General features: G+C 38.7%; 1 long non-coding RNA gene across 5 annotated transcripts in view; it reads left to right on the top strand.

The window, feature by feature from the left end:
• The first annotated feature begins 11,048 nt into the window (after nucleotides 1-11,048).
• The window catches only part of LOC129649873 (uncharacterized), a 181,900-nt gene continuing 180,943 nt past the window's right edge, over nucleotides 11,049-12,005 (top strand). The window contains exon 1 of one of the 5 annotated variants that reach the window (XR_008713336.1): nucleotides 11,049-11,796. This is a non-coding gene — a long non-coding RNA (uncharacterized LOC129649873). The remainder of the gene's footprint in view (nucleotides 11,797-12,005) is intronic. The other 4 variants (XR_008713340.1, XR_008713339.1, XR_008713338.1 and 1 more) reach the window with 4 other exon arrangements.

The raw sequence follows: 12,005 nt of genomic DNA on the forward strand, positions 1-12,005 counted from the left end.
ACTCTCAAGAGTCTTCTCCAACACCACATTTCAAAAGCATCAATTCTTCAGTGCTCAGCTTTCTTTACAGTCCAACTCTCACATCCATACATGATCACTGGAAAAAACATAGCCTTCATAGATGGAGCTTTGTTGACAAAATAATGTCTCTGCTTTTTAATATGCTATCTAGGTTGGTCATAACTTTCCTTCCAAGGAGTAAGCATCTTTTAGTTTAATGGCTACAAGCACCATCTGCAGTGATTTTGGAGCCCAGAAAAATAAAGTCAGCCGCTGTTTCCACTGTTTCCCCATCTAATTGCCATGAAGTGATGGGACCAAATGCCATGATCTTCATTTTCTGAATGTTGAGCTTTAAGCCAACTTTTTCACTCTCCTCTTTCACCTTCATCAAGAGGCTCTTTAGTTCTTCACTTTCTGCCATAAGGGTGGTGTCATCTGCGTGTCTGAGGTTATTGATATTTCTCCTGGCAGTCTTGATTCTAGCTAGTGCTTTCTCCAGCCCAGCGTTTCTCATGATGTACTCTGCATATAAGTTAAATAAGCAGGTTGACAATATACAGCCTTGATGTACTCCTTTTCCTATTTGGAACCAGTCTGTTGTTCCATGTCCAGTTCTGTTGCTTCCTGACCTGCATATAGGTTTCTCAAGAGGCAGGTCAGGTGGTCTGGTATTCCCATCTCTTTCAGAATTTTCCACAGTTTATTATGATCCATACAGTCAAAGGCTCTTGCATAGTCAATAAAGCAGAAGTAGATGTTTTTCTGGAACTCTCTTGCTTTTTTTTTGATGATCCGATAGATGTTGGCAATTTGATCTCTGGTTCCTCTGCCTTTTATAAAACCAGCTTGAACATCAGGAATTTCATGGTTCACACATCGCTGAAGCCTGGCTTGGGAATTTTAAGCATCACTGTACTAGCGTGTGAGATGAGTGCAATTGTGCGGTAGTTTGAACATTCTTGGCATTGCCTTTCTTTGGGATTGGAATGAAAACGGACCTTTTCCAGTCCTGCGGCCACTGCTGAGTTTTCCAAATTTGCTGGCCTATTGAGTGCAGCACTTTCATAGCATCATCTTTTAGGATTTGAAATAGCTCAACTGGAATTCCATCACCTCCACTAGCTTTGTTCATAGTGATGCTTTCTAAGGCCCTCTTGACTTCACATTCCAGGATGTCTGGCTTTAGGTGAGTGATCACACCATCATGAAAAATGTCATTTGCTCTAGGAACTGTATTTATATTTCACCTTTTTAATTAAAAAAAAAAAAAAAAAAAAAAAAAAAACCTAAAACCCTGTGTTTTAGAGCTTCTTTTCAATTCATGAATCAATCATGTTTCATTTTTTGTATTTGGATGCTTCATCTGATCAGACTATTTATACCAGTCCTTGTGGCTTCTTTTTGTTTGTTTGTTTGTTTGACAGTTTTTGTTCTTTTTTTTTAATTTTATTTTTAAACTTTACAATATTGTATTAGTTTTGCCAAATATCAAAATGAATCCACCACAGGTATACATGTGTTCCCCATCCTGAACCCTCCTCCCTCCTCCCTCCCCATACCCTCCCTCTGGGTCCTCCCAGTGCACCAGCCCCAAGCATCCAGTATCGTGCATCGAACCTGGACTGGCAACTCGTTTCATACATGATATTATACATGTTTCAATGCCATTCTCCCAAGTCTTCCCGCCCTCTCCCTCTCTCACAGAGTCCATAAGACTGTTCTATTCATCAGTGTCTCTTTTGCTGTCTCGTACACAGGGGTATTGTTACCATCTTTCTAAATTCCATATATATGCGTTAGTATACTGTATTGGTGTTTTTCTTTCAGGCTTACTTCATTCTGTATAATAGGTTCCAGTTTCATCCACCTCATTAGAACTGATTCAAATGTATTCTTTTTAATGGCTGAGTAATACTCCATTGTGTATATGTACCACTGCTTTCTTATCCATTCATCTGCTGATGGACATCTAGGTTGCTTCCATGTCCTGCCTATTATAAACAGTGCTGCAATGAACATTGGGGTACACGTGTCTCTTTCCCTTCTGGTTTCCTCAGTGTGTATGCCCAGCAGTGGGATTGCTGGATCATAAGGCAGTTCTATTTCCAGTTTTTTAAGGAATCTCCACACTGCTCTCCATAGTGGCTGTACTAGTTTGCATTCCCACCAACAGTGTAAGAGGGTTCCCTTTTCTCCACACCCTCTCCAGCATTTATTGCTTGTAGGCTTTTGGATCGCAGCCATTGTGACTGGCATGAAATGGTACCTCATAGTGGTTTTGATTTGCATTTCTCTGATAATGAGTGATGTTGAACATCTTTTCATGTGTTTGTTAGCCATCTGTATGTCTTCTTTGGAGAACTGTCTATTTAGTTCTTTGGCCCATTTTTTGATTGGGTCATTTATTTTTCTGGAGTTGAGCTGTACGAGTTGCTTGTATATTTTTGAGATTAGTTGTCAGTTGCTTCATTTGCTATTATATTCTCCCATTCTGAAGGCTGCCTTCCACCTTCCTAATAGTTTCCTTAGTTGTGCAGAAGCTTTTAAGTTTAATTAGGTCCCATTTGTTTATTTTTGCTTTTATTTCCAATATTCTGGGAGGTGGGTCATAGAGGATCTTGCTGTGATGTATGTCGGAGATCTCCTCTAGAAGTTTTATAGTTTCTGGTCTTACGTTTAGATCTTTAATCCATTTTGTGTTTATTTTTGTATATGGTGTTAGAAAATGTTCTAGTTTCATTCTTTTACAAGCGGTTGACCAGTTTTCCCAGCACCACTTGTTAAAGAGATTGTCTTTAATCCATTGTATATTCTTGCCTCCTTTGTCAAAGATAAGGTGTCCATATATGCGTGGATTTATCTCTGGGCTTTCTATTTTGTTCCACTGATCTATATTTCTGTCTTTGTGCCAATACTATACTGTCTTGATAACTGTGGCTTTGTAGTAGAGCCTGAAGTCAGGTAGGTTGATTCCTCCAGTTCCATCCTTCTTCCTCAAGATAGCTTTGGCTATTTGAGGTTTTTTGTATTTCCATACAAATTGTGAAATTATTTGTTCTAGCTCTGTGAAGAATACCGTAGGTAGCTTGATAGGGATTGCATTGAATCTATAAATTGCTTTGGGTAGTATACTCATTTTCACTATATTGATTCTTCCAATCCATGAACACGGTATATTTTTCATCTATTAGTGTCCTCTTTGATTTCTTTCACCAGTGTTTTATAGTTGTCTATATATAGGTCTTTAGTTTCTTTAGATAGATATATTCCTAAGTATTTTATTATTTCCATTGCAATGGTGAATGGAATTGTTTCCTTAATGTCTCTTTCTGTTTTCTCATTATTAGTGTATAGGAATGTAAGGGATTTCTGTGTGTTGATTTTATATCCTGCAACTTTACTATAATCATTGATCAGTTCTAGTAATTTTCTGGTGGAGTCTTTAGGGTTTTCTATGCAGAGGATCATGTCATCTGCAAATAGTGAGAGTTTTACTTCTTTTCCTATTTGGATTCCTTTTATTTCTATTTCTGCTCTGATTGCTGTGGCCAAAACTTCCAAAACTATGTTGAATAGTAATGGTGAAAGTGGGCACCCTTGTCTTGTTCCTGACTTTAGGGGAAATGCTTTCAATTTTTCACCATTGAGGATAATGTTTGCTGTGGGTTTGTCATATATAGCTTTTTTTATGTTGAGATATGTTCCTTCTATTCCTGCTTTCTGGAGAGTTTTGATCATAAATGGATGTTGAATTTTGTCAAAGGCTTTCTCTGCATCTATTGAGATAATCATATGGTTTTTATTTTTCAATTTGTTACTGTGGTGTATTACATTGATTGATTTGCAGATATTGAAGAATCCTTGCATCCCTGGGATAAAGCCCACTTGGTCATGGTGTATGATCTTTTTGATGTGCTGTTGGATTCTGATTGCTAGAATTTTGTTAAGGATTTTTGCATCTATGTTCATCAGTGATATTGGCCTGTAGTTTTCTTTTTTTGTGGCATCTTTGTCAGGTTTTGGTATTAGGGTGATGGTGGCCTCATAGAATGAGTTTGGAAGTTTACCTTCCTCTGCAATTTTCTGGAAGAGTTTGAGCAGGATAGGTGTTAGCTCTTCTCTAAATTTTTGGTAGAATTCAGCTGTGAAGCCGTCTGGACTTGGGCTTTTGTCTGCTGGAAGATTTCTGATTACAGTTTCAATTTCTGTGCTTGTGATGGGTCTGTTAATATTTTCTATTTCTTCCTGGTCCAGTTTTGGAAAGTTGTACTTTTCTAAGAATTTGTCCATTTCTTCCACGTTGTCCATTTTATTGGCATATAATTGCTGATAGTAGTCTCTTATGATCCTTTGTATTTCTGTGTTGTCTGTTGTGATCTCTCCATTTTCATTCCTAATTTTATTGATTTGATTTTTCTCCCTTTGTTTCTTGATGAGTCTGGCTAATGATTTGCCAATTTTATTTATCCTTTCAAAGAACCAGCTTTTGGCTTTGTTGATTTTTGCTATGGTCTCTTTTGTTTCTTTTGCATTTATTTCTGCCCTAATTTTTAAGATTTCTTTCCTTCTACTAACCCTGGGGTTCTTCATTTCTTTCTTTTCTAGTTGCTTTAGGTGTAGGGTTAGGTTATTTATTTGACTTTTTTCTTGTTTCTTGAGGTATGCCTGTATTGCTATGAACTTTCCCCTTAGGACTGCGTTTCCTGTGTCCCACAGGTTTTGGGTTGTTGTGTTTTCATTTTCATTCGTTTGTATGCAAATTTTGATTTCTTTTTTGATTTCACCTGTGATTTGTTGGTTATTCAGCAGTGTTTTGTTCAGCCTCCATATGTTGGAATTTTTAATAGTTTTTCTCCTGTAATTGAGATCTAACCTTACTGCATTGTGGTCAGAAAAGATGCTTGGAATGATTTCTATTTTTTTGAATTTACCAAGGCTAGATTTATGGCCCAGGATGTGATCTATCCTGGAGAAGGTTCCATGTGCACTTCAGAAAAATGTGAAATTCATTTTTTTGAGATGAAATGTCCTATAGATATCAATTAGGTCTAACTGATCTATTGTATCGTTTAAAGTTTGTGTTTCCTTGTTAATTTTCTGTTTAGTTGATATATCCATAGGTGTGAATGGGCTATTAAAGTCTCCCACTATTATTGTGTTATTGTTAATTTCCCCTTTCATACTTGTTAGCATTTGTCTTACATATTGCGGTGCTCCTGTGTTGGGTGCATATATATTTATAATTGTTATATCTTCTTCTTGGAATCATCCTTTGATCATTATGTAGTGACCATCTTTGTCTCTTTTCACAGACTTTGTTTTAAAGTCTATTTTATCTGCTACTCCTGCTTTCTTTTGGTCCCTATTCGCATGGAAAATCTTTTTCCAGCCCTTCACTTTCAGTCTGTATGTGTCCCCTGTTTTGAGGTGGGTCTCTTGTAGACAACATATGTAGGGGTCTTGTTTTTGTATCCTTTCAGCCAGTCTTTGTGTTTTGGTTGGGGCAGTCAACCCATTTACGTTTAAGGTAATTACTGATAAGTATGATCCCATTGCCATTTACTTTATTGTTTTGGGTTCGAATTTATACACCATTTTTGTGTTTCCTGTCTAGAGAATATCCTTTAGTATTTGTTGGAGAGCTGGTTTGGTGGTTCAGAATTCTCTCAGCTTTTGCTTGTCTGAAAAGCTTTTGATTTCTCCTTCATACTTGAATGAGATCCTTGCTGGGTACAATAATCTGGGTTGTAGGTTATTTTCTTTCCTCACTTTAAGTATGTCTTGCCATTCCCTCCTGGCTTGACGAGTTTCTATTGAAAGATCAGCTGTTATCCTTATGGGTATTCCCTTGTGTGTTATTTGTTGTTTTTCCCTTGCTGCTTTTAATATTTGTTCTTTGTGTTTGATCTTTGTTAATTTGATTAATATGCGTCTTGGGGTGTTTTGCCTTGGGTTTATCCTGTTTGGGACTCTCTGGGTTTCTTGGATTTGAGTGATTATTTCCTTCCCCATTTTAGGGAAGTTTTCAATTATTATCTCCTCAAGTATTTTCTCATGGTCTTTCTTTTTGTCTTCTTCTTCTGGGACCCCTATGATTCGAATGTTGTAGCGTTTAATATTGTCCTGGAGGTCTCTGAGATTGTCCTCATTTCTTTTAATTCGTTTTTCTTTTATCCTCTCTGATTCATTTATTTCTACCATTCTATCTTCTAATTCACTAATCCTATCTTCTGCCTCTGTTATTCTACTATTTGTTGTCTCCAGAGTGTTTTTAATTTCATTTATTGCATTATTCATTATATATTGACTCCTTTTTATTTTTTCTAGGTCCTTGTTAAACCTTTCTTGCATTTTCTCAATCCTTGTCTCCAGGCTATTTATCTGTGATTCCATTTTGATTTCAAGATTTTGGATCAATTTCACTATCATTATTCGGAATTCTTTATCAGGTAGATTCCCTATCTCTTCCTCTTTGGTTTGGTTTGGTGAGCATATATCCTGTTCCTTTATCTGCTGGGTATTCCTCTGTCTCTTCATCTTGTTTAAATTGCTGAGTTTGGGGTGTCCTTTCTGTATTCTGGCAGTTTGTGGAGTTCTCTTTATTGTGGCATTTCCTCGCTGTGTGTGGGTTTGTACAGGTGGCTTGTCAAGGTTTACTGGTTAGGGAAGCTTGTGTTGGTGTTCTGGTGGGTGGAGCTGTATTTCTTCTCTCTGGAGTGCAATGAAGTGTCCAGTAATGAGTTATGAGATGTCTATGGTTTTGGGGTGACTTTGGGCAGCCTGTATCTTGGAGCTCAGGGCTGTGTTCCTTTGTTGCTGGAGAATTTGCTTGGTATGTCTTGCCCTGGAACTTGTTGGCCCTTGTGTGGTGCTTGGTTTCAGTGTAGGTATGGAGGTGTTTGATGAGCTCCTGTCAATTAACGTTCCTTGGAGTCATGAGTTCCCTGGAGTCAGGGTTTGGACTTAAGCCTCCTGCTTCCAGTTATCGGTCTTATTTTTACAGTAGTCTCAAAACTTCTCCTTCTATACAGCACCATTGATAAAACATCTACGTTAAAGATAAAAAGTTTTTCTACCGTGAGGGTCACCCAGAGAGGTTCACAGCATTACATGGAGAAGAGAAGAGGGAGGAGGGAGTTAGAGGTGACCCGAATGAGATGAAGTGGAATCAATAGAGGAGAGAGTGGGCTAGCCAGTAATCGCTTCCTTATGTGCACTCCACACCTGGACCACTCAGAGATGTTCACGGAGTTATACAGAGAAGAGAAGAAGGAGGAAGGAGACAGAGGTGGCCAGGAGGATAAAAGTGGGGAATGAAAAGGAGGGAGACAGATCCAGCCAGTAATCAGTTCCCTAAGTGTTCTCCACCATCTGGAACACACAGAAATTCACAGAGTTGGGTGGAGTAGAGAGGGGTTAGGGAGGAGACCTGGTGGAAAAAAAGGAGAGTCCAAAGGGAGAGGGAGCAGTCAAGCCAGTAGTCTCGCTCCCTAGTGAAAAATGGGTACTGAAGATTGGGTTCTTAAAGGTACAAAATTGGTAACAAATACATAAAAGCAAAAATTAAAAATCCAGAGTAGAGTTTGGAATTGCAAAAATACGATGTTAAAGAAAAGAAGAAGGAAAAGAAAGAGAGAAAAAACGAACAAACAAAAACAAACAAGGTTGCGAAAATTATGAAGAAAATATAGGTACAAAATTGATAACAAATACCAAAAAGCATAAATTAAAAATCTAGAGTAGAGTTTGGAATTTCAGATATACAATGTTATATAAAAGAAGAAGAGAAAGAAACAGAGAAAAAAAAAGTCACAGAAATTATAAAAAAAACTATAGGTACAAAATTGATAACAAATACCAAAAAGCTATAATTAAAAATCTAGAGTAAAGTTTGGAATTTCAAAAATACAATGTTAAAGAAAAGAAGAAGAAAAAAAAAAGTCAAAAAATTATAAAAAATGTATATATGAAGTTTGCTTTAAAAAAATAGGGTTTTATTTTTTTTTCAAATAGGTTATAAAAGTGAAAATTAAAGGAATAATAGAGGACTTAAAATTTTTTAAAAACATTAAAAGAAAAAAAAGAAAGAAAGAATGATCGTAAAAATAGTAAAAATATATCTAGGACTTTCTCTGGTTTTGTTGTGAGTATTGTGGGTTCAGTTCATTTTTGGCTATTTCCTTGGTCCGACTTATATTTCTCAAGATCTATAGGCCCCTTCCTATGTAGTCGGTACTAACCACAGGGTTTAAATCTATTGCCTGTAGCTTCCAAGGCGGTTCCCTCTGTTATTTCTTCTTCTTTGCTGGTCTCTTCAGTGTCTGGTTTCCGCCCTGACACAAAGGGGATGGTGGAGGACACTTATTTTTTTTTTTAGGCTCCCTTGTTCAGTCACGCTGTGGGGAGGGAGGGAGGGATGCTGCAAACAAATAACACTGGCATGTGCTCGCAGTGCCTCAGCTTATGGCTTCTTTTTAAATAAAATTTTTATTTTAGAATGGTTTTAGATTTGCAAAAACAATTCTGAACATAGCATAAAGAGTTCTCATATACTCTGCACCATATTTTCTCTATTATAGACATCTATATTTGTATGGTACATTTGCTACAGCTGGTGAACCAATACTGTTACAGCTGGTGAACCAACATTGATACATTTATTAATTAAATCCATGTTTATTCATATTCCCATAGACTGTTTTTTAATCTAAGATCCTCTTTGATGTTCTTGAATCACACCCAGAATAAATTTATTTCCATTTCCTTGGGCTTGTGTTGGCTGTGAAATTTCACAGGCTTTTCTTTTCTTGATGATCTTCATAATTTTTAGGATCACTGGCCAGATAGTTTATAGTATTTATGTTGAGTGGAAATTTCCTGATATTTTTTTCTCATAACTGTACTATGATTATCAGTGTTTGGAAGAGGACTGCAAAAATAAAGTGTTATTTTCATCATACCATAATTCTTGGGTTTTGTATTGTTTTGCTATGGCTGCCAAAACAGAATATCTCAGACTGGGTAGTTTAAAGAGGGAATTTATTTTTCTTACAGTTTTGGAGGCTAGATCTAAGATCAAGGTGTCAGCAGATAGTTTGAAGATGGTTGTCTTTGCCTTTTGCCTTCATGTAATCTCTCCTCTGTGTCTTTATCCCGGTATCTCCTCTGTGTTCAGATTTCTTCTTAGAAGGTCTCCGGTCAGATTGGATTAGGGCCCACCCTAACAGCATCAATTTAACTTAAATCACTTTTTTTCAGGGACTTCATTTATTTAAACCAGTTTTAGGTTCCTAGAGAATGGATGGTGTAGAGATTTCCCTTATGTGCTCAACCACCATGGATGTAGAGCCTTTTTCATTATCAACATCTCTCACTCAGGTCGGTTCAGTTCAGTTGCTCAGTCGTGTCTGACTCTTTGAGACCCCATGAACCGCAGCATGCCAGGCCTCCCTGTCCCTCACCAACTCCCGGAGTCACCCAAACCCACGTCCATTGAGTTGGTGATGCCATCCAGGCATCTCATCCTCTGTCATCCCCTCCCCCTCCTGCCCCCAATCCTTCCCAGCATCAGGGTCTTTTCAAATGAGTCAGCTCTTCACATCAGGTGGCCAAAGTATTGGAGTTTCAGCTTCAACATCAGTCCTTCCAATGAACACCCACGACTGATCTCCTTTAGGATGGACTGGTTGGATCTCCTTGCAGTCCAAGGGACTCTCAAGAATCTTCTCCAACACCACAGTTCAAAAGCATCAATTCTTTGGAGCTCAGCTTTCTTTATGGTCCAACTCTCACATCCATACAGATGGTCCATTTGTTATAACGGATGAACTTGTATTGGCATATTAGGATCACCCAAAGCTCAAATTTTACATTATAGTTCGTCTTGATGATCTAACTCTAAAGTTTATATAGCGAGGTAGAAGGCCCAGAATAGCCATCACAGAAGAAAGTACAGAATGGAGTCGGAGGACTCAAATTAGCCAACTTCGAAATTTACTATAAAGCTACTGTAATCAGATACAATAATATATGATATATATTGTGGAGAATTAAATACATTGTTGCTTTTATTCCTTTGAATAATCTGTCCAATTATGAATAAGAAAATCCACTGTTTTATTTTACCCTCACTTATTTATTCTTTGAAGCTTTTCTATACTTCGTGTAGATCAGAGTCTGAGCTATTTCCCTGTCTCCAAAGATTGTCTTTTAACATATTTTGTAAGGCATCCTTATTAGCAGCAAACTCCTTCAATTTGGAAGTTTCTATTGATATATCCTGGAGCTCAGAGATTCTTTCCTCAGCTGTGTCTAGTCTACTAATAAGCCCATCAAAGTATTTCTTCCAAATTCCTCATTGCTGTAATGGTGCCTTTGAGCTCTACCATTTCCTTTTATTTCTTTAGAATTTCCCTCTCTCTGGGTTACATCGCTCATCTGTTCTTGCACGCAATCTACTTTACCTATTAGAGCCCTTAGCATGTTCATCACAGTTTTTAAAATTCTGGTCTGATAATTCCAATATCTCTGTTGTATCTGACTCTGGTACAGATGCTTGGTTTGTGTCTTCAAATTGTACTTTTAGCCTTTCACTGTGCTTTGTAACTTCATCTTTATAGTCAGACATGATCTATGGGTAAAATGAACTGCTGGAAACACTGCTTTAGTAATGTGGTGTTGAGGTTAGGGGCAATGGGACACATTCTATGATTTGGTTTCAATCTTTTAATACGCCTATGCCTCTGGATGGTAAATTTAATGTGTTCTTAGTTTCTCCTTTAGTTAAAATGGGATGGCCAGAATTCAGTATTTCCCTTCTCCTAAGTAGAAAGCTAGGGCTTCCCAGGTGGTTCAGTGGTAAAGAATCTGCCTGCCAATGCAGGAGATTCAGGGGACACAGATTCGAACCCTGAGTGGGGCATGGCAACTCGCTCCAGTATTCCTGCCTGGAAAATCCCATGGATGGAGGAGTCTGGCTGGCGATAATCCACAGGGTCGCAAAGAGTCGGACAGGAGTGAGCTACTGAGCACCCACGTAAGTAAAAGGCTACAGCTGACTGGAGTTTGGTATTTCCCTGCCCCCGGAGAAGGCAATGGCAACCCACTCCAGTACTCTTGCCTGGAAAGTCCCATGAACGGAGGAACCTGGCGGGCTGTAGTCCATGGGGTCGCGAAGAGTCGGACACAACTGAGCTACTTCCCTTTCACTTTTCACTTTCATGCATTGGAGAAGGAAATGGCAACCCACTCCAGTATTCTTGCCTGGAGAATCCCAGGGACGGGGGAGCCTGGTGGGCTGCCGTCTCTTGGGGTCGCACAGAGTCAGACACGACTGAAGCGACTCAGCAGCAGCAGCAGCAGCTCATTTAGGAACTATCCCAGAAGTTTGGATTCGCCTTAATTAGTTTCTCCTGAAGGCATTCTTCTTAAGAACAGAGTGCTCTGGTCTATTTCAAGGCTGTTACATTTCCCCTCCCACTACGAGATGCATTAGGGGATTTTTCTCTGATTTCACTCAAGGACCTGTTTGAGCTCCAGGGAGGCAACTCTCTGGAAATTGTGGGGATCCTCAAATGACTGACTTCCTCTGGACTATTTTAACTCTCTCGTCGACACTGAGCTCCGGGGAGACAACTCTATGGAAATTGTGCAGATCCTCAAATGACTGAGTTCCTCTGGACTATTTTAACTCTCTCGTTGACGCTTAGCGTCCAGCAGTTCGCGAACTAAGTTTCGGGTTTTCCTACGCGGATTGGCTTCTGCGGCAGTTTCGACTCGTGGTTATCTGCTCCGGTAAGCTATAACTCCTTGTTTTCTCCTTTCTTATTTTGAGGGCAACGGTTTGCCCTGAATTCTCCTCTCTTTTACCGGCTAAGAAAAGTTGTTCAGCTTTTTACCTGTTAGGATGGAATGGAGACTTCCAAGGCTTCTTACTGGTGGACCTGGAAACATGAACTTTTAGGAACTTTCTCATGAGCGTATTTTCATATGCGAACAGGCAG

This window comes from Bubalus kerabau, chromosome 4, assembly GCF_029407905.1.
Source record: "Bubalus kerabau isolate K-KA32 ecotype Philippines breed swamp buffalo chromosome 4, PCC_UOA_SB_1v2, whole genome shotgun sequence".
In the NCBI taxonomy this organism is placed as follows: Eukaryota; Metazoa; Chordata; class Mammalia; order Artiodactyla; family Bovidae; genus Bubalus; species Bubalus kerabau.